This window comes from Mirounga leonina, unplaced genomic scaffold, assembly GCF_011800145.1.
Source record: "Mirounga leonina isolate KUSES-001 unplaced genomic scaffold, KU_Mleo_1.0 Mir_104, whole genome shotgun sequence".
Classification (NCBI taxonomy): domain Eukaryota; kingdom Metazoa; phylum Chordata; class Mammalia; order Carnivora; family Phocidae; genus Mirounga; species Mirounga leonina.
The window spans coordinates 4860036-4882693 of NW_023270231.1; the positions used below are offsets into that span (position 1 = coordinate 4860036).

The 22658-nt window shown below is 41.1% G+C and overlaps 1 protein-coding gene and 1 long non-coding RNA gene across 5 annotated transcripts in view; both read right to left on the minus strand.

Annotated features, from left to right (window-relative positions):
• Nucleotides 1-22658, minus strand: part of EBF1 (EBF transcription factor 1) — a 397322-nt gene that overhangs the window by 316834 nt on the left and 57830 nt on the right. The window lies entirely within an intron of this gene.
• Nucleotides 16481-22658, minus strand: part of LOC118016112 — an 11041-nt gene continuing 4863 nt past the window's right edge. The window contains exon 2 of the long non-coding RNA XR_004680758.1: nucleotides 16481-22650. This is a non-coding gene — a long non-coding RNA (uncharacterized LOC118016112). The remainder of the gene's footprint in view (nucleotides 22651-22658) is intronic.

Consider the following 22658-nt stretch of genomic DNA (forward strand, 5'->3'; position numbering starts at 1 on the left):
AATACCAATTTCTGGCTTCTGTTGAAAGGTCATATCTTGTAACCCTGGGTGTCGATGCTCCAATAGCAAGGAGCAGATAGAGCTGAGAACCCGCCCTAGCGCCTCCCCCTGAAAGGAGCATTCGCTTTCCAATTGCCACTGCTCCTATCAGTCCCCATTGCTCTAATTCCTTACACTTCCTGCCTGGCTGTACCCCAGTAGGTGAAATAAATAGCGCAGCCACCACCAACAGAGATAACATCAAAACTATTGGCTTGTTTAATGTGGTGAATTTTGAAAAAGAAATGTATTTATGTATTTGTACTTTATTTGTTTTCCTCCCACTTGCCATTTATGTTACCATGAACCCTGAATTTAAATGGGGTCATATACACAAAGAAGAAACAAATCCTTGCTTATTGATTCAGGAAAAGACGGAAATCAGCCTAGGGAAGGAAGTGATCCTGTTTACTCTGCTTTTCAAATAACTGAAGACACAAGACTGAGAAGGCTACGAAGCATTAGGACACCTTGTTATTCAAATACATCACTAAAAAGACCTTGGTCTCTAAAAATACTAGGATACATAAACACTTTTCTGTCCGTGTTGCTTATTTCCCACATGTGGCTAATCGCCCATCGGTCTCCTCTCTGTGGCTCCCGTTTCCCTGAGGTTGGTTTCTTCTTCTTCCAGGAGAGGGGTCATGGCAGCTCCCAGCATCTCCCACCTCCGGCCTCACCTCCTTTTTTCTCTCTCCCTCACACTGACCATTGAGAAGTCTTCTACGACTTCTCCCTGCTACCTGTTTTCTCGCCTTATCAAAATCCTCCAGGGACATCCAGATTTATTCCAAGGTCTCAACTGAAAGTTCAAGTCCTTCCATCAGCTACCCTACCGACTTCTCCACATCAGGCCAGTAATAACATTAGCCACACAACAATAATAATACAATGGCTTCAACTGTGGTGTGGGAGTTCGCTTCTAAAGCCAGTGTGTAAAATTAAAACTACATAAACTCAAAATAATACTTGAAAATCCCTTAAGCTGCACATTGAGTGCGGTATACATGCATTTACAACCTTACATGTTAATATCTATATACAAAGGTCTGATTTGGCTGATTTACATTTAGAGCTCACTCAGAGGCATGTACACAGCGGGATGGAGAACCCTATTTAAACTGTTCTTTTCCTCTTAGCTTTATTTTTTGTTCAACTACACATAGTTGAAATCAGAAGGATAAAGGTATGCATGATGAAAATCAACTGTGATAATAATTTTATAATAAATACCACTGGCTAAGCCCCAACCAAACACTTTATAAGTCTTCTCTTCTAATCTTCACACACACACACACAAAAAAAAAAACTCTCTGATTTTCCCATTCTTTTTCTCCTACTGTATAGGAACAGGCTTGGAGTGGTCAAAGAACTTGCCCTAAATCTTGTAGCAAGTAAGTAGCGGGGTCAGGAGTTAGACCCAGGTTTGTCAAAGAATCCATCTTTTCAATAATAAATGCAGCTTCATTCCTCTGGTCTTCTGACTCTAGACTGAAAATTGTATCTATAATTCGCACCAATTGAATTGGAGCGTTCCCTCACCTCCTCTCCATAAGACTCTAAGCCACTGCAAATCTTGGACCTGTCCTACATTTCCGTTTCTCCAAACATTTCTGTGTCTTCTCCAATCAGGGAACGTCCAGTAAGTGTTTACAGATGGCGAATGTTTAGTACCAAAAGTTCAGAAGACACCCAAACCAACCATAATTCCCACGACTAGGGAAAAGTTCTTAAATGTTTATTATTTGGTGGGGAGGACTCCCCCCTTCTCTCTCAAGGCTCCATGAGAAAACACTTTAGTAAGCCACTACATAATTTACATTTTCTCATTTTCTTCTGTAAAAATTATAAATCTCTCCATAATTTCCCACAACATTTAACAGGAGAATATTTAAACTAAGAAATGTCTTGTGGATCTAAATGTCATGCTCATATAACTAAGTATGTCACGTTATATAACTAAATAATATCCTAGACTTTCCGTGTGTATCTGGTAACAGTATTGGAAATATAAATGAAAAAATAAGTAATAATTTATGAAAACTGATTTGCATTTCCAAATATAAAATGTGTAAAATCCAACTAATTAGCAAGAGTCAGGGCTGAGGTGTTTCTATAGCAACTATAAAAATGCTAAATTATTTTTTCTCCAAAGTGTTTTATATCTGCCTCATTAATGTTTGTTTTTCTCATTTGTTTTGTGGATATTTCCAAAGTGAAAGGTTTCAAAGATTGCAAAGATTCTCTGCTTTCCCACAAAGTTCAAGAAGAGGTTTCCCACTGAAAGTGTCTCAAGTGCCGACAGCGATGTGCATGAAAACTATATTTGGTAGAGCTTCTTTCATTCCAGTGGCTCCATCCTTTGTTCTTAGCTGCCTCCTAAATGCTCTTTTTCTCTTATCGCCCCTGATTGTTCTTGGAGCATCTCTGCTAAGGGGATGTGAACCTAAGGTCAGTTTTTCATCTTGCACCCTTTGCTGCCACCCCGATAGTTCCTAAGAGCGCCTGACCCAGGTGGCAGTGTCCATTCAGGTGAGGATGATAAAGAGCCCCTAGAAACGGCTGGGGGGAACTTGGGCAGTGACCTCTGCCTCTAGCTCTCAGTTTCCCCTTCTGAAAATGAGGTGGATGGACAATGGCCTATCTCTCTCATCCTCTGCAGGTCTTTTTAGAGGCTCCCTGTTGCCTTCCATGTCAATCAAATCCCTTTGCCAGGTTTTTAGTCCTCCTGCCCCCACTCAGACCAGCCCCACCTTAAACTTATAGTCCAGAATTTCCATGAAGCAGCAGTTCTTTTTTTTTTTTTAAGATTTTATTTATTTATTTGAGAGAGAGAGAATGAGAGACAGAGAGCATGAGAGGGAGGAGGGTCAGAGGGAGAAGCAGACCCCCTGCCGAGCAGGGAGCCCGATGCGGGACTCGATCCTGGGACTCCAGGATCATGACCTGAGCCGAAGGCAGTCACTTAACTAACTGAGCCACCCAGGCGCCCCCCCCCATTTTATTTTTTAGATTTTATGTATTTATTTGAGAGAGAGAGAATGAGAGACAGAGAGCATGAGAGGGGGGAGGGTCAGAGGGAGAAGCAGACCCCCCGCCGAGCAGGGAGCCCGATGCGGGACTCGATCCAGGGACTCCAGGATCATGACCTGAGCCGAAGGCAGTCGCCCAACCAACTGAGCCACCCAGGCGCCCGAAGCAGCAGTTCTTAACCTTGGGTCACGGAATCAATTGATGGGCTTCAAAGGGACCATGAGTTCCTTGAATTTCATGCAAACAAATGTTTATTTCAGTGGAACAGTGCAGAGATTGATAATGGCTGCACTAGGCTCTAAATTCCCTGAGGGTAGGACACTGTCTTATCCACTTGTGTCCCCAGAGCCTAGCATAGCACTTGGCGAGACAAGGCTCTGCCTTAACGCAGAGGTCCTTTGTGGAGTCCCCCAAACCCATTCTGCTCAATCCCCCCTGCAGCCCTTCACACTCTCTCGGGGTGGTGGGATCCTCTGCATTCTCCTCACTTCCTCCTCCCTGCAGTTCTGGGCTGCTACAAATTTACCACATACACTGTATCCCTTCTTTAAACTTGTATCAGAGTCATAGCCAGTACCATATAATGACATTGAACAAGTTTATCTTTTCTGTTTATCCTTCACAACCTTATTACAAACTCTCTGAGGCAAGAATCATGTCTGGTATGATTCTCCTCTCCCTTGTTAAGTGCCTAGTACAGTGCAGCTCACAAAGTAAGCAGATGCTCAATAAATATATCTGACCAACGCAAACTATGGGGGTAATTAACAAAAGTTATTTAATTGTCTAATTATGTAATTAATGTGTACAGTAAGAAAAAAACACACATACCTAGCATAACAGTTATGGTGATAAATATGAATATACTTAATACGGCAACCAACTTGATCTTATTTGCAATGACCTCTGATCCCTGCCTGAGAAGCAGGGCTCTTCTGTGTGTTTCAGTCTTTTCTGTTTTATGCTTCTGGTTATTAATTCATGCCTTGTTCATTATTCAAGCTCAGTAGCAACTTTGAATTTATTCCCAAATTTCTCTTTGCAACTTCCTTGCTTTAATTTAAATTTGGTTTCAATTTTAAAATCAAAGGCCTTAATATTCAATTATTCTGTAAAGGAGTTTCCCAATGTTTGATTGGGTGTTGGGGGAGCTAAAATATCTTAACCTTGGGGCACCTGGGTGGCTCAGTAGGCTAAGCATCCAACTCTTGGTCTCAGCTCAGGTCTTGATCTCAGGGTTGTAAGTTCAAGCCCCACACTAGGCTCCATGCTAGGCATGGAGGCCACTTAAAAATTAATTAATTAATTAATTAAAAAATATCTTAACCTTGAAGGTTATTCACATAATCTCTCAGCCATATAAAGGGCAATCACACTCACGGGGGGGGGGGGGAAGAGAGACTGATGTGTGCTGAAGATTATAAATTGCTCTTTTCTTAAAAACTTGGATTCCAAACAGAATTCTCTTCTGATGCTCTAATCCCCTAAAGTCTGCCGAGTTCCAAACAGAACAATCACAAAGAACAATGCAAACAGCTCTGACTTATGGGTCCACCTGTGCACACGTAACCAGGCAACAGAACACTGTCGCACGCAGTGCATGAACACAGACCATCCCATATGCGAGCCCACAAGCATACGTATGTGTGCATAAAGGCAAGTGGGCTTTGCCTAAGAACCACCCAGCTCCACTTAACTCTAAGCCAAGTTTAATCAAATACTAATTCCCAGTCTTTTTGCTGGGTGTTATTTATACTTTCAGTAAAGCACATGGCATCACGTCTAAATGATCATGAACAGTAAGGATATCCTTAAAGGACTGTACTGTTGACAAAGAGCATATACAACCAACCCGGCTGGAAGGGATTCACTTAGAATGCCCCTTTAGCAATCGCTGTAATAATTTAATACCATTAGTCTCTGTCTCAACTGTAAATGGCCTTAATGGACGCTGCAGTGTTCCCTCCGATTATATACCGATATTGGGGCACAGCTTTTATGCTCACATTGCCGCTGCTAATTGTAAAGCCCTTGTGTTGGATACACACGAGTGTTGCAGTAAGTGTCTTCAGTTAACTTCTTACGGGCACGGCTTTCAAGGGAGCATCTGTCAACACGATAGAAAAGGCAAGAGAACGTTTCATCTGGCTTCAACGTCAAGGGGGTTCCTGAAGAAATCCGACCACCTCGCTCCCTACTTCTCTGCAACAAGCACTGATGTTTCAAACCTTGTTAGCCACCATCTCCTCGAAGGAGTTATTTTGATAGCTCATGAATGTGTTGTCACACAGCATAATTAAAGCTTACAGAACTATCATCAAAACACAGAGGGAATGTGCTCGGGGAGGCTGATGGCTACCCGGCCGCCTGTGTCTGCCGCTTGCCACAGGATGTGCGCTGACTGGCCAGCTGGCTTCCACGTTCTGACACCAGGCATATGGAGGAAAGCGAGGCCTCGGGGTAAAGTGCGCGGGCAGGCTTCGGTGAGCAAGCAATTACAAGTAACCGCCAACCCCCTCTCGGTGACTGTATACATTCCCACCATCACACACTGTCAGCTCGCCTCTATTGTGAATGCAGTAAAACTTGGAGGGAGCCGACTCATATGAAACTCCTAAAGATATATGGTAGGGATTAACCATAAAAACACTAATTAAGGATGGGCTAAGGAATTAGATAGAGGACAGGCAAAAAGGCTCTCTGCCTCGCGGTTTGCATATAATGAAGAAGGAAAGACTAAAAACAGTCTTCTCTGTTTTTCTGAAGACTGGACATTAGGAAGAAGGTGCAAGCTGCTTTGCACTGCCACGTCACGTGTCTCTCAAAGCGACCTGTCCCCTCTGTGGTATCAAATGAGATGCGGATGGGCAGGCGGACAGGGAGGAAAAGAATAGAACACGCAAGAACTTTTTTATTCAAAGGTTTCCCTTTTGTAGCATTTGACTTTAAAAAACATTTTGTAATTCGCTGAATAAAATATGAAAAGGAATTGTGAAATTAAATGATTTTATTTCCAAATGGCCCTGAATTTGGACCTTGCCTTCCCAACTCTTCCTTCACTATTAACAAAGTTCCTGGACTTATTTCTCTGCTTTGGGAATTGTGAAAGCTTGGGGCCATTTACAGTAATAAAAAGCTATCCTTCACTTGTAGAAAAGAGAACTCTTAAGCAAATATTAATTTACTTTCTATATCAGTGCCAGAATTTTCTCACTAAAAAAAAATACTAAGTTTGTGCAATTCATTTTTAGCAAATAACTTTAGACAAAAGAAGAGAATGAAAAGACCATTGAGTGCTCATTTCATGGTGGGATATGATAGCTACAGTACTAAAAAATCTACAAAACAGGAATTATACCTATTGTACAGATAAGGAAACGAAGCTCAAACTGAACCAACTCCAGCCTTCTGACTGGTAAATAAATGCTGAAATTCAAACCCAGTCTATCTGATGCCTGAGTTATTTTTTCATAAGTCTTCCCATTGTCTTTTTTCCTCAGACTGATATTCATGAAGCTCGCTATGTTGTGGGTCCTGAAAATATATCCTGAAGGAGTTAAGCCTTTGGGACATAGAAACCCTTCCTCCACCATATTACATTTGTAAAGTTACTAATTTGTATGGTTCGGAACATGTAGACGTCGATAGGAAAGAACTGTGTTTGCTTAATCTTTACCTTACTTTGTCTTTTACTCACAAAAGCAAAATTCTAGACGCTAGTTTCTATACCTCCCACTCTGTTCAAATTTATAGGGAAAGCCAGAAGCATCCTAAAAGAACAGCCAAATGTATTACTTACTATGAAATAGCATGAAGTATGACAGAGAGAACCCACTGATAGAAAATCAATCCGTGTAAAAATAATCAGGCCTTGCTATCTAAATAAAACCATTCTAGGTTAAACGTAGAGGTGAGGGAAAGAGTGCAGAATGGGGGAGAAGAGAGACAGGCACATGAGAAGGAAGCATGTTTTCTTAACAAGTCACAGCTTTCTGAGTTTGTTTCTTTGGAATCAAAATTCTTCCTTTAGATTGCTCCTGGGATAACTCAAGCAAGGAAAGATGAATTGTTAGTAAAAAAAAAAAAAAAAGCGGTTTAAGGTAAGAATTTTATATCCTAGAATGGGAAGGCCAACAGTATTCAGACAAAATCTCCATGATTTGGGCCACTCCTGATGTTGAGATCCTAGAAACCTACAGACCCCACAAGCCAACTTCCAAAGGCTCAACAGATCCAAGCAGAGAAGCCACCAAGGTCACTTTTCATAGATTTATAATTGCCTGCTAGAAGGTGTTTCCTGAGAATAGAAACCTCACCTTCACAAACTTTACCTGCTCAACAGTTGACAACCTGGACTATAAAATGATAGGGCTGATGCTTAACTGACATGCCTGCCAGAACTTAAACCTTGGCATAACCGTAAAATTTTTCCAATTTAATGGCCCTTGCTTGATATATTTTTGGAATCTCTCCTTTAGAAATTCCCTTATAGTCCTACCACAAACAAAACCAAACAAAAAAACCCATTACTCACACCTCATAATCAAAATCAACAAAGAAAAATCATCCAAGTTGACCACTTGCTTGATTTCTAACATTTGGCTCTTTCTAAACACAGCCGCCAAAAATGAAGACTTATCCCTATCAAGGATATTCAAAGTAACATGCTCCAGACTGAGGGCAAACCAAGGTTTAAAGAAATCATATAAGCCCATGGCTTCCCAAAGGGCAATTACTCATTTAGATGTATAAGTGGGGATATGCATCTTTAAAAAATAAATACGTCATACGACTCCTTGCTATTTATGCTTTATAGAATCACTGCTAAGTGAGACTGATTGCTAATCAGAAGTATTCTCCATGGCCCCTGGGTCTGGAAGTAGAATAAACAATAAAAGTGGGGCTCATGGATCAGCTGAAATGGCCAGTGATCAACCACTTACAACTGAGCCAGAACCTGAACCTGGCATTTACATTACCAACATAGGTAAAAAGAGCCACCTCTTCTGCAAAACTTCTGTTCCCAAGACTTTGCTGTGGCCAAATGGAAGTATCTATTGGTGTGAAAGCATATCAGCTGTATAGTCCTCAGGACCTTGTGCTACTTACAGGAAATGTACAAGAAGACTGCAAAATCCTTTGGCCACCAAAGCCCTGCATTTCTCCAGTCAGCTGGGCAAACTTAGCCCACACAGAAGGCATCTCTCTGACCTCCCTTTCCAGGGCAGAGGTCAAAGGAGGCTGAAAGTGAATCACCTCCTTGGTGTGGTAGCTTATAATGGCCTTTCCTTGACATCAGGTGCTAAACTGCCCTGGTTCTGCTCTTCTTATATTTTACACTCTCTGATTGATGTTAGAGAATTCTCCCACAAGGAAAGTGATTAAGTGATTTCCAGAGAGGAAAAGGGGCTATAGAGGTCTCTAAGTGAGCATGCAAGATGCCCAAGGAAATAATCTGTGATGTCCCAGCACAAAATTCTATAACTATGGCCTGAGTATGTGAGTTATGATTTTTGTTTTTCCCGCACAGTGTATACATGATGTGACATGCTTTATTTATTGGAGCTGATTTATCCACACTGCTTTATTGTTGACCAGCTTTTATTTCTTCCTTAACCTTATTAACCCTTGCTAGTATTTGACAGCTTAACACCCTCCATCACTCTGCAACGTTCACTCTGAGAACCGACGTGGAACTAATAGCAGCCCTTTTATTTCCAATCTTTGAGGTCACAAGCAGCTGCCCCAGCCTGAACCCTGGAAGATTTTTCTATAGGTAGTTCTCTTTCAATAGGTCATCTCCTTAATGTATCTCTATAGGTCTGTCTGGATGTTTGAAATGAGATGTGATTCCTGCTAACTTTAGTCACCGCCAACATCTACCTTAGAAAAGGAAGAATAAGTTTTACCTTTGGAAAAAAAAAGCCCTGAGTGATTCAAGTGAAACAACTTGGTGATTTTCTTCTTGGGCATCTTATCACTTTTCAAGTTACATCCAAGGAGTGTCCATTTGGGTACACACCTTCGATTGTTTCAACAAAATCCACTCGTGAAACAAATGCACAAACTTCTATTACCCAGTGTAAGTGTGAATGAAATAGAGCATGGTGGGTGGGATTTGCTAGCTCCGTTTTTCAGCCTGGATTGATTAACTCTAATAAATTCAGGGAGGTGATGTCAGATGATGCCCGTCAAGCTGGATCTTACAGCCCAGTTGTTTATTATTTCACACTGCCCCAGGCTCAGTCTTTGACATTCACCACCCTAAAAGGTCATGAAGTCAAATTCTGCAGCCAGATTTAGCAAGTATTTTGGTGAGCAGGCTCCTGCGTTAATGAAGTCTAGTTTTCTTATCATTCAGACTTAGGGGAAAGAAATTCTAGGTTGAATACAAATATCCCCAAATCAGCAAATTCACACTTCTAAATAACCAGGTCAGGGTAAGAACATTTAAGACCACAGGAGACGGAAGAGGATATAGAGGGAAGCCAGTCAGCGCTAACAAACCAAGCAAACAGAAGACTTAACAACGATGGGGGCAGAAATAACATTTCCCACCAGCAAAGATGGTAAAACCTGAGCCAATAGCCAACAAAGTCCATGGCACAAGCACTCCATTAACGGGCACTCCTAGGCTGGCCGCCATTGTTCTTACCATCCCAAAGACGCTCCAGGCTTTTGTTCCCCAACACAAAAAAAAGACCCAGAAGCTGGACTCACAGTTCCCCATGCTCTCTGTAAGTCAGAGCTACAAGCCTTAGAAGCAATCCATGTTCCCAAACTTTTCTTTCGCTAAGCTTAATACAACCTTAGATAATTGAAATCAGTGACATCAGACCAGCAAATTTTTTTTAGAACTTCTACGTAGGAAGAATATAGCATGATAGACAAGCATAAGGTCAGTGCCACTTTCTATATTTTCTAGCCATCAAACTCTCCTTTGTCTGCCCCTCACCCTCCCTGTGTCTCTATGATAAGAGGGAAAAATAGACATCTGTCTACAGCACACACAAATTTCCACTGGGGGGAAATCCAACAAAACAAAAAATGAAGAGAAAGAAGAGATAGAGTCTGTTTCATTTGGTTTGGGCCCTGCCAAATTTCCATTAACCCCACCCAGTTGGCTTTTCTGGCCGCAAGCACCTCTCTGGACCATTAGTGCACGTCCTCATCACCACCCCAGATCCATTTGCCCCTCCATTAGGAAATAGGAAGAGGGTATGCCCAGCATTTCAGCAGAGGCAACGCCACTGTCTACACAGCCTGAATTTTTTTTCATAATTAAGAAATCCCTATTTGCACGCTACTCTCATCCTTCATTATTGGTAAACAATGGACATTACACTCATACACTCTGATGACCTCAATATTTCTCAGAGACTTACTAAATTCTTCCTCCTATTAATATATGGTTTATTCTAGACAAGACCTAGACCCCATCCTCTCCTAGTTAGACCTACTTCTCCAAGTCACCCCTGAAATATCACTACTTTGAGGAGTCTTCCCAGACCACTGCTCACTCCTTCATCAGGTTAGGCTGCCTGAGATACTTAACAGTCAACACTCAATAAATGTTTACTATCATTCTTTCCCACATTATCAGACTTGTGTTTTGTAAGCCTAAGAATGCAAAAAAAAAAAAAAAAAAAAAAATCCTAAGAGGAGCTTCTTGAAAATGTAAATTCTCAGTCACCCGTTCCCAGAAATTCTGATTCTGGCAGAGGCTTGGGAAACTTCGTTTGACCAAAGTGATTCAGAGATTCCAACACAGGTGATCCTCAGCACTGCCCTAAAACGTGAGCCCTGTGAGAGCACAGTCCATGTCTTACTCAGTCTACTCAGCATTATGCCTAGCATATAGCTGGCATTTGATAAACACTGAATTAAAACAAAGACATTCTGATCCCAGCTCCTCCTCCTCTAGTCTTAATTTTCCAGCCCTCACACAACAGTTGGTCAATAGGGCAGAGCACTCCTGAATCCCAGATCTTTGTAGCTCCCGAGTTGTACAAAGTACTTTCAAGGTTGTCATGCTCAGGGTTCCCCCAGCTCATATGGATTTTTCATTTACTCTCTTGGAAGAATGAACTTCAGCCCATTCCTTTTCCAAATAAAGGTTGCAAGGGAAAAACTGACATGAACTTGGCAAATAAGGGTTTCTATTATTAAAAGCAGGTTGAAGCTGAAACTTTGCGCAACTGCTTCCTACTTTCTGAAGTGTCTCTATTTTAAGTGTGTGGATAGTGCTTGAAAAATCCCAGCAGGCTCTAGATGAGAGACGATCATCCTCATTAACACTAATGGGAGCTGGGCTCATGCACTAAAGGAAGAACACATCCTCTGGGCCAAGCCTAGTGGGTGGCAGGATGGGAACAGGGGGACTTGAGGTGGAGATGGGGGAAAGAGAGAACAACACTTCATTTCTTTCTATCCAGGAACTTAGTGATGAGATAGAGAGAGAAACCAATTAAAATGGACTGCTAGGCTAAGAAAGTTTTAGCTTCTAAAAAGATGCCATCAACACTCCAAGCAGTTGAAACAGTACCACACTGGGGGGGGGGGGGGGGTAGTATGTGAAACATTTATTCACTCATCCAATATGTATTTAGTGTATGCAGGGCTAGAATGTAATGATGAACAAGAAGAACAAAGTACCTGTTCACATAGAATTATCATTCTATGGACGGAAGGGAGAGAATCATACCATTAACAAGGAAACAAATAAGATATTTCGATGAGAGCAGGGCTCCATCTGTTTTGTTCGCTACCATATCCCTTTAGCCAAGTAAAGTAATGCAGACTCAATAAACATTTGTTAAAGGATGCATGGAGGGTTGGATGGATGGAAGGACAGAAAGGAAAGCAAGAGAAAAAGTGACCAAGAAAGGTTTCTTTGAGAAAGTGACCATTTGAGCTGAAAAGCTGATAGCTATTACCTTTATTATATAAAGATTTAAAAAAAACTGATTATAAAAATACTAAGATTCCATGGGCACCTGGGTGGCTCAGTCGGTTAAGTGTCTGCCTTCGGCTCAGGTCATGATCCCAGGGTCCTGGGATTGAACCCCACATCAGGCTCCCTGCTCAGTGGGAAGTCTGTTTCTCCCTCTCCCTCTGCCCCTCCCCTATGCTTGTATTCTCTCTCTTTCTCAAATGAATAAATAAAAAGTCTTTTTAAAAAAATACTAAGATTCCAGTAGAGATCCTCAATGAGACGGAAATGCAGAAGTCACAAAGAAGGACATATAAATAACAAATGCAAACATGGAAAAATGCACAACCACGCTGGTAATAAGAGACATATACACCTAAGTCCAATTTTCATGTATTAAATTACGAAAAAGTAAATTTAATGATAATACACAATGTTGGCAAAGATCTAGAGAAACTGGTACTCACAAAAATAATCAATAGAATTGGGCACAGGGAACTCAAGTTGTTGGAAAACCATTTAATGTTATGTATGCATTGAGAGCCATGAAAATGTTTGTAATGTCTGAAAAAGTAATTCTTCTTCTGAGCTTTAACACAAGGCTTTCAAAGTATTTTCTACAAAGCCCTAGGGCTCTGCAGAGGAGCCCCAAGGCCTCTGGTGGTTATGGAAGGCGGAGAGGGGGCTTAGATATCCTACCCCATGACAACCAGCATAGTCTGTCTTATATATAATTGGGATCCTTATAGAACAGAGTTTACTTGAAAAGGGACTTCTGACACTTAAATTTTTAATCTATTCTTTTAAAAAAATAATCCAAATTATAAAAATAACTATAATATGAATTTGTTCATTAGTATTATTTGTAATAGTGAAAAATGAAAAAAAAACCAACTTAAACAATAGGAAAATAATTTATTATCCATTAAATATGAGCTATTTAGACACATGGAAAATTATATATAAATATATATGATATAATAACAGAATCACATATGTAATAAGAATTTAAAACAAAGAATACACCACTGTAGTTATACCATCATAACTTTTTAAAAGTCCACATGAATTAAAAATGCAATATGATGAGTATGGTTGGATTGTGGGGTTTTCCTTTCCTTCTTTTATTTCTCTCCCAATTTTTCAGTAATGTAGTTAAATCACTTCTATAACTTATTAAAGAAAAAAAAATGTTTAAAACTAACCTTGATGGCCAGGGGCCCATGCATTATTATTTCTCTCTGCAGCTCAGCGTCCAGCAAAGGACTGGCATAGAAGAGATACTCCATGAGTATTGGTTGAATAAATATATATATTTTTAAATTAAAATCCTGCTGGAGTGGTGGGGGGTGGGAGGGATGGGGCGGCTGGGTGATAGACATTGGGGAAGGTATGTGCTATGGTGAGCGCTGTGAATTGTGTAGGACTGATGAATCACAGACCTGTACCTCTGAAACAAATAATACATTATATGTTAATAAAAAAAAAAGAAGAAGACTGCAGGAAGGGAAAAATGAAAGGGGGGAAATCGGAGGGGGAGACGAACCATGAGAGACTATGGACTCTGAGAAACAAACTGAGGGTTCTAGAGGGGAGGAGGTGGAGGGATGGGTTAGCCTGGTGATGGGTATTAAAGAGGGCATGTATTGAATGGAGCACTGGGTGTTATACACAAACAATGGATCGTGGATCACCACATCAAAAACTAATGATGTAATATGGTGATTAGCATAACATCATAAAATAAAATTTTAAAAAAATCCAACCATGAAAAAAAGCAGTAGAAAGAGGCAGGAGGGATTCCTTCTGGAGGGGTTATAGGACGGCCTCCTGCAGAAGGAGCAGGTGGGAAAGGTAGCCAGGCAGAGGAATAGGGAAGTCAGAACTTGGAGATGGGAAAGTTGGGACTGCGTCTGGGTCGCAGAAGCATGAGACACCTGGGGGACATTCGAGGAATATGAGGCTAAAATCATGGTTGGAGCCCACAGCCAAATAAGTTCAGCTTTACTCAGGAGGCAGAGTGCTCCAGCAAACATCTGTGAGCAGAAGTGACATGTTCAGAACTGGACTTCATGGAGACCAATGTGGCTGTCATGGGCAAGGAGGACTGGACCGGGCACTGCGGACGGCGGGGTGGAGGGCCCAGGAGACCAGCTGGGAGGCCACTGAGGGAGCAGGGGCTGATCAAGGGCTGGATCTGTAGCAAGGGAGAGCCGGGGACCCCTGGCTGGGAAGGGACTATCCCGTAGAACTCTCCCACCACGTGCCTGGAATCCACTAAGACACAGAATCTGTCCCTAAGAAATCTGTCCATTCGGGAGGAGCAAGAACTCCCTCCTTCGCCTTGCCATGTCACCCAGGCTTACTTTCGTGCTCGAGTGCGTGTGCACATCCCACAATTAAAGCTTCATCGTGTCTCACATTTGTTTATTAGCAGTCCCAAATGTTTCCTGTGCTATATAAAGTTTACCTTTGACCGCCACTGGGGAAGTGAGGGTGGGGCAGGGAGAAGGGGAGGAGGCAAAGTCCGGGGCGGACTCACCAGCGGGGCCATCTCGTTTTAAAATACCGCATTAACTCCAAAGCCCAAATCAAAAGGTTGCAAACCCGCATAAAGCGCCGGTGATTTAGAGCTCCCTTCTACACACAGTTCAGCAATGCCTGGAATGTAAAAATACAGGGAAACCACAACACAGCAGGAATCTTGCTGTGCTGCTAGCCGAGAGCTCCGTTTCCCACACAGGCCCTCAATCTGACCCAGCGATGAAACGTTTAAATTTGTAAAAATAGAACAGTTGGGAAATCTTGGCCACTTTCAGTTAAAATAAAAAACAAAACCTCCATATTTGTGGAGGGGAGTTGAAAATCTGCCATACTCCACCCCCCCCCCCCCCCCCCCCCCGTCTTTGAAGGAATTTTAATGGTTAAAAAGAATTTTTTTTTCAATGTCAAACTGTGTTTTCCTTTTAAGTTTTCTAGCAAATGCATTGTTGGATGCTCTGGAATATGTGGTTTGTTTTCGGTTTAGAATCTCCACCAAGACCAGTCCCAAAATGTCCAGTCAACACCAATGGGTTCTAACAGATACCCCTGCTTCATTTTCTGAAGAATAATAGTACAACTACCAGTCATTTATACATTCTGTGCCAGAATCATCTCCTGCAAGCCTCGGTCCTCGATCCACAGCCCCGGGAAGGTAGGTACTATTACCCTCAATGTACAACTTAGAGAAACAAGGTAAGTTACTTAACTTGCTCAGGGACCAGTGGTAGTCAGGACTCAAACCCAGCACCATCTGATTCCAAAGTCCAGCCTCTTTTCATTGTATGTATATCGTAGGAATAAAGTCCCCTCATCTACCCAAAACAGCTATATTTAGAAACCAAGACAAACCGCTGTTCCTTGATCAGCTCCTAACTAATTTCCTTGGACTATTACATAAAGCCGGCGTAAAACAAAGTGATATTTCTAACTTCTTCAATAGTTCTCTTAGCTATATTTTATTATTCTTGAACGTGGGCAATTCCTGTGCCTTTTGGCAGGGCCCATGTTAAATTACAAAAGAATTTCGTGGCAAGAAAAACTGTCTGTCCCTCTATCTCTCTTACACCACCCTGTCCTTTTAAAGTGTCTCACTAATATTTATTTTGGAATTGCCATGAACAGTATTGTGACATTGGCTTCCTTAAAAATTTAGCATTCACAATTAGCACTTGGAATGAGTATATGCAGAGAATGCATTTTGTGCAGTGCTTAGAACCAAATTATCTCAAGAGGCTATCAAGAGCTCTCAAGTCATTTCGTTAACTATGTTCTCCATTTAACTGAGCCCCACACAGACAGAAAGCAAGACTGAAAATGTCACATTAAAAAAAAGTCAAATATTCTATTCCCCCTCTCTTTCCCTCCCCTCCTTTCTCCACCCTCCCACATCCGCCCCACCCCCAAACTAAATATAGAGACCAAATACCAAAAACGCGAACTTAAAAATTCCCAAAGTGATAATCAACAAATCATTTGAACATGGAACGCAAAAATTAAATGCAATGCCCAAATTCACATGAGCAGCCACATGGAAGACGGGAAGTGGGGCACACCTGAACATGCTTTCGGAAGTTCTGTGCACATTGCAGCCCTCTCTTCCTTCCACTCCACAGCACAGGAAAGGCAGATTCTGAGGCTAACACCAGGGCCCTGGCTTTTCCTACCATTAACCGTAAGATTAGATCCTGGATACAAAAATGGTAAACGATCAACAAACATAAAGTTAGCACTGAATTCAAATGAATTTTTTTTTCCTTTCCCTTTCATTGAAGGGAGAGAAAAAAACAAAAGCTTCACATGGCTTCCTTTTCTTGACCTACAACAAATTCCATTAAACTTCAGAAACAATGCTTTGAGATGCTGGAGGATGCGGACAGGAAACTGAAGAAAGACTTTACACAAAAGTTAAAAACATCTTTTTTGGAGGGAGGGCTGTAGCAAGGAAGGGTTGCAATCTTGACAGTGAGAGCTTATGGCAACCAAAAACATAATTAAATTTGGGTGTCGTGTAGTAGTGACTGGGATGTATAGCACATCAAAACGGATTTACTGTTCAGTCAGAGTAAAAGAAATATGCAAATACCTGTAAATAATTAATGATTGCCCCAAAGTTTACAAATTCAAAAGATGCCCTACAGATTAAATTCCATCATATTTTCAAGTTGCTTGAAATCATCTTTTTTAGGATGAATATCATCATCTGTCTGTGGTCAATTCATTTTTAAGACAAGAAGGAGTCTTCTTCCTACCTACCCACTCCCCCCTTAACACACACACCTTTGTTTCCTGGGACCCTTAATTTGTGTATTTAGTATGACAGGATAAGCTTCCAAAAATGCTAATAATAAAACTGGGCTTAGATCTTGCCATTAGTAAGTCTATTATTGTAAAATGCACTGTTTGCAATGAAAACCAGGTTCATGTCTATATTTCATCTCCATCCATAAAGTTTGGGGCCAGCTGAAACTTGATTCAAATGATTCAATTTCAAGATCAAGAAACTGCCTCAAAATTATATTCGGCAGTGATTTTATTGGGCTTATTTTGGGGAGCACTCAAACAACGCTTTTTTCTTCCGACTTATTGGCCCCAAAATGCAAGAAGGCTTAACTTTGTTTGCAAAATCAAGAAACAAAGATACAGGCCTATTGTGCAATAATCAGCCCACATTTCAATGAATAAGTAATATTTCTCACAAACCCAAGTTAGATAGTGGATTTATTTAACCTCTTGGGGTCAGGTAATAAATACTAAGTGAATTATTCAGCCCAATGGCTAATCAATACAATTCCATGATATATTTTTTGTGTTTCATAAAAGGTTGTACACTAAAGGCAGTGAGCAATTATGGAAATTGGGCCAGAGCGCCTCTCGATTCCTCTCCAGCTTGAAACCCCAGCAGGCCACCCTGACAGCAAATCGATTAGGGCTCCAGTGAAGCGGCTCAGTGACCTCTGACCCGCTTCCAGCGCGGCCTGACAGAGGAGAGAGTATTTTATATTTATTTCATTGAATTAACTCCATCTTGCCTGTACCAACGCTTTACACATATTAGGCGGCAAGCTACAAGCTACTTCATTGTCGTTGTTTTCCATTGCTCTTGCTAAGCAAGCCCCACCCCTTGCCCTGCGGATTTCTTTGTCCTGGTTTTCCTTTCACTTTGGGCCTCAATATAGGATTTCAATCCACCCTGAGACTCATGATGGAGCTCCAGGTAATAAAAACCAAGAGCAAAGCTCATAATCCTCCTGCCCTACGGTTCCTACCTACCTGGTCCACTCAGGACGATGCCCCATCCCCATTTTTTTCCCTCATAAAAACAAAAGCCATTCAATAAAATCCGGCTCAACATGGAGCTCTTTCAGAAACATATGCAAGGGAACATCAAGGAATGAGGGTATTTCCTACTAGAAAATTCAAAACAAACCGGAGAAGCCTTAGGTATTTTCTATTTTTGTGACTTAATTATATTATTGGCTCACTGAAGCCATCAAAGAGGCAGAGACGGAGCTGGAGAGAACCAAGCCAGCTGAGTTTAGGACACTGTTTCATCAAGGGAGCAATAAATACAAAGGCCCATCAACCATCAACAATGAAAGCTTATGAGAAAGGGAAAATTCCTAAATCACCGAAAATTCCTCAGCTTTACTTCTGCTGTACAGAGCATCAGTAAAAACCACCAAAATAAACGAAAAGTAAATGCCGAAAGAAACTGTGAGTTCTAACTCGGGAAATCCAGTTGGCAGCTCTGGGTATTAAACAATACTAAAGGTTAAATTATCAACACCAGTTTGATGCTATAAATCAAAGGGGTGAAGGATCTTAGACCACATTTGAAGGACGTTATAGACAATAGTGGTTTAGTACACAGACTCTGAAGTTTAAAGGACTTAGATGCAAATCCCAGTGTTTCTACTAACTAGTTGCAGACTTTGTAGAAGCCATTCTGCTTCTCTAAGCTTCAATTTTCCTCATCTATATATAAGGATGACCACAATAGTCTTGCATGTCGTAAGAAATGTTGGTTACCCTTATTATTTAATCAGATCCCAAGATATTTTACATGGGTAGGTAAGAAGTAATTTTTCAGCCTCATTTTATGAGTGAGGACTGAAGGATATGGGTGATCAGAATTTACCTTTCACATTATCATCCTTCCTGGTTTTACATATACAGGAAATTATTGTGATAACCACTCACTCCTCAAAATCACTCTCTCTTGGGTTTAGAGGACCTCGAATTTTACCATTAAAGATTCGGTCCTTGGGTTAATCTCCCCAAAGACCTAAAATGGAAGTTCTGTTCCTCGCTCAGTGGTGGAGAATACGATACAATTTTATTCTTTTCCTATCACCTTGCCCTGGTCACTAGAGACTTGGGCCCTGGGGAGCACGGGCTTCACTAGAGATTGAGTTTATAATGCAGGAAAGGAGAAGGACAAATGGAGTATGAGAAGGATTCCAGAGTTGCCCTTAAACTGCTCCATCATCTCATCAGCGATGGGTCAGTACTTCCAGATAGGAAAGTAAATTCATCTCCTGAATCCCCTAAGCTTCCACTGTAACAAGGACCACTGTCACCTTCCCACCTGCCACATCAGACATCCTTAGAGCTAACAAAATAGGACGAGGGTCCAAGGCATTTACAAAGACTGTTTCTGCACAAATGCCTTCCCCTAGGCTCATGGGCAATGCCAGAGTGATAAGGATCTGCTGACTGTCAAAGCTATTTTTGAAGGACTTACCACAGTTCTTGGAAACTATGGTAGGAGAGCATCTTGATTTTTCTTTTCATCCTTCATTGCTCTTTGTTATCCTCGGAATTTATGATCTTTTCTTGTCTCAGTAGTCCTTTCTCTCTTAGCTCATGACCCACTGCCACTATCCCTTTTGGTAGACAGAAAGATAGACTCACCTTCCTCTTTCTTTGACCTACAAACCTCATGACAAAAAGTCAAAACACCATGGGAAGCAGTGAAGGGAAATGAGGAGGGAAATCCACCCCCCACCTTCCCTACCTACCACTTAAATCATAGTCCAGATATTTAGAGCCAATGAAAATAGCTTTTTATGTATATATTCTTCAATCAAGATGAACCTAGCTAATCACGCCAACAAGAGATATAGAGACTCAAAGCCAAAACACTTAAAATTGAATGCAGTGGTAGCTCTAGAATATCATAGAAAAGGAGTTTAGGGCATGATTATTATAGGGTGAGGGGAGTTTGCAAACTTGTACAGAAGCTAAGCTCCACAGCAAGCAAGCACAGTTTTTACTTAGAGTGTATGTTTATTTGAAAAGGCCTAGGAGGGGCTGATAGAAACTAAGGGAGGGAAACCAAGTCTCCCCACCTCCTGTCCCCCCATCCCTGCCAAGGCATTCCGTGGTAATGCCAATGATCTAATGATACTTGGTTTGCTTTGGGCTCTGGGACCTAATTATATCAGCAAGACTAACAGCAATACTTTCAATGTTGGCCATGGCCTGGTACCTGGGCACTTAGAATTGCCTATGAAAATCTCAGATACTACCAGACTCCTGGGATTAGGAAGAAAGAGATCTTGTCCAGATACCTACTGGCTGTGTGACCCTAGGCAAGTCACATCTTCTCTGGACCCCCACATATAAATTGGTGAGGCTATTTCCTTTCCATAAACATTATGGGATTCAAAGTGGTTTGTTTATCTGAATGTGTGAGAAGCCCAAGATGGAATGTTTACTTCCTTTGGAAAATTGGAATTTAACAGCCAAAAGAGGTTTTTTTTTTTTCCCCTATGAAGGAATAAAAAGGAATCCAATCTGCTAACCCCAAGACCAAAACAAAGGAAGTCCGTGGCATAAATGAGTTAGTCAAGACTTCTACACTCATTCACTCCCAAGTCAGCTGTGTTCCCTGAGTTGTTTTGCAAAATGGCACAGTATATTCTTCCCGGTCCCACAAAAAAGAAAATCCTTCACACCTTTGTATAACTCTATGCATTAAGCCATAAATTATTCTTCCCCTCTCTTCCACTTTCAGAATCTATACAAAAGTGATTACCTCAGTTGTTTTTCAATATTACTTTCATACTTGGAAAATGCATTTTCAAAAAGTTATTTATTTTTCACAGCATGTCAGTTTGTTATATTGTACTAGTTAAAATAAAACTACTATATAAACTACTGTATACTTTTGCATGCATTACATTTCCCTACAAATGCTGTGAAGTGGGATTTTCACAGGTCCTAGGTATATTTATTTTAAATATTACATTATATTTTATTTTAGCACTATTCCAGATTTTAAGGAAGAAATAGGAAAGCCAGTTGCTAAAGTAACTTAACTATTAAATATCTTTCTTATTGAAGTTCTCCATTTCAGAAGAAAACTTATTTAAATATTAAAAGCGGTTTTACCAGGAAACTTAAAACCGACTTATACTATTATTCCTTCTCAAGAGCTCTTGGAATAGCTAAAAATGTCCCTTTGGATTTGATTCATGCTCACCTAAAAGCAAGAATTGGGCAGAGCGTAAAACATGTAAAGCATAAAATACCGAACAAGTATAATCCAGCATTTCTAATAATGAGGCCCATGGGCTCTTGATGTGTATGGTTAGGTTTAAAATATTTCCTGGAGTATTTCTAAAGGATGACAAAACAAAACAAAAGATCTGCTTGAGGTAATCTTAAATTTTATGCCTATAATTGTTTTCTGCTGAGATATAATATTAACCATTCTCTAAAGTGCTGTGAGTTTCTTTAAAAGGCCACCTCAATTAAAGACTACACAGAAGGACATGGATCCAAGTGCTTTCGTTAGCACTTGTAGTTTTGACCAGGGGAGCCCTCACAGACTGGGGGCGGGACGGGGGGGGGGCGCCGGCTGCAGTATAATCCACCAAAACAAAGCTGACCCTCGCCTGTCAGCCCAAGGAACTACGGTCATACACTGGTACCTCACTGAGCTCAGAAAATGCTGCTCTCTGGCTCTCTCTGTGGCTGAGTGAGAGGCAGAAAGAGGAAACGCTTAAATATTTAATAAACGTTTCTGCAAAGGCTTTTGAGCCCTGGCATGAAGAGTCTGAAAGCACGAGCTACTTTACATCCATTGAGGACGCCACCAAAATGGCTATCTATGATCCAGATGACAGGCGACTCCAGAAACTAGTTTCTTTTCCCTTTTCTTCTTCTGAAGCTGAGTTGGCAGCAGCCTATCTTGAAATCTTTCAGAATTGCTTTAAGCTCTCATTTTAGTTTTGTCTCGAGCGACACAGAATGTCCACCCTCGGTGCCCTAGAGGTCACAGGCAGCAAGTCCTTGAACAGGGAAGTCATGCTTGGAGAAATACGGAGCACAAGAATGGGGAAAAGAAAGCAAGGATACTCCACATGTATTTTTAATACCACCAAATTTAGCTAAAACGTGCTCCCTGGTAGTGCTTTTAACTAACAAGCAGGCAATATATTGCACTGTAAAATGTTTTATTTTAACACCTTACAGTTTTTTAGCTCTGTGGCTGTTGCGGGTATATCCATTAAAAGCAACACAGACCATAAATCAGAATTCCATACCTTTTCACAGCATATGAATCTATTCTCCTGCTGGTAAGCACACAGCTTTCATTGATGCCGATGGGGGTGACATATACTTATGCAGGGGAGAATAGCCCACTCTGTACATGTGAATTTATGCTTTTAGACAGGTGGCTGTATGTAGACAAGAGACACCAATAAACAGATTTTATTGGAGCTGTTTAGAAACAGATTCTGTGCTACATATCTACAGAGAAACAGTCATCTTTTTTGAAGGGAAATACAGAGGCAAATCCCTGGCAGAGTTATGATCTACAAGTTCACTACTACAATGTGGTACCTATTCTCACACATATCTACGGTCACTTAAACTGAGCTTGACCAATCCTCAATGCTAAGCTAATAGTACTTCTGAAATTACACTTAACGCTAAACCTAATTGCCATATCCCTCATCGCTGCTGTGAAAACACAGCAAACACTGCATGGCAAAAAGCAAATGTTAACTTTTTAATGCTCTGTGCAACATACATACCTGTGCAACATACATACCTCTGCAACTTTTTAATGCTCTGTGCAACATACATACCTGTGCAA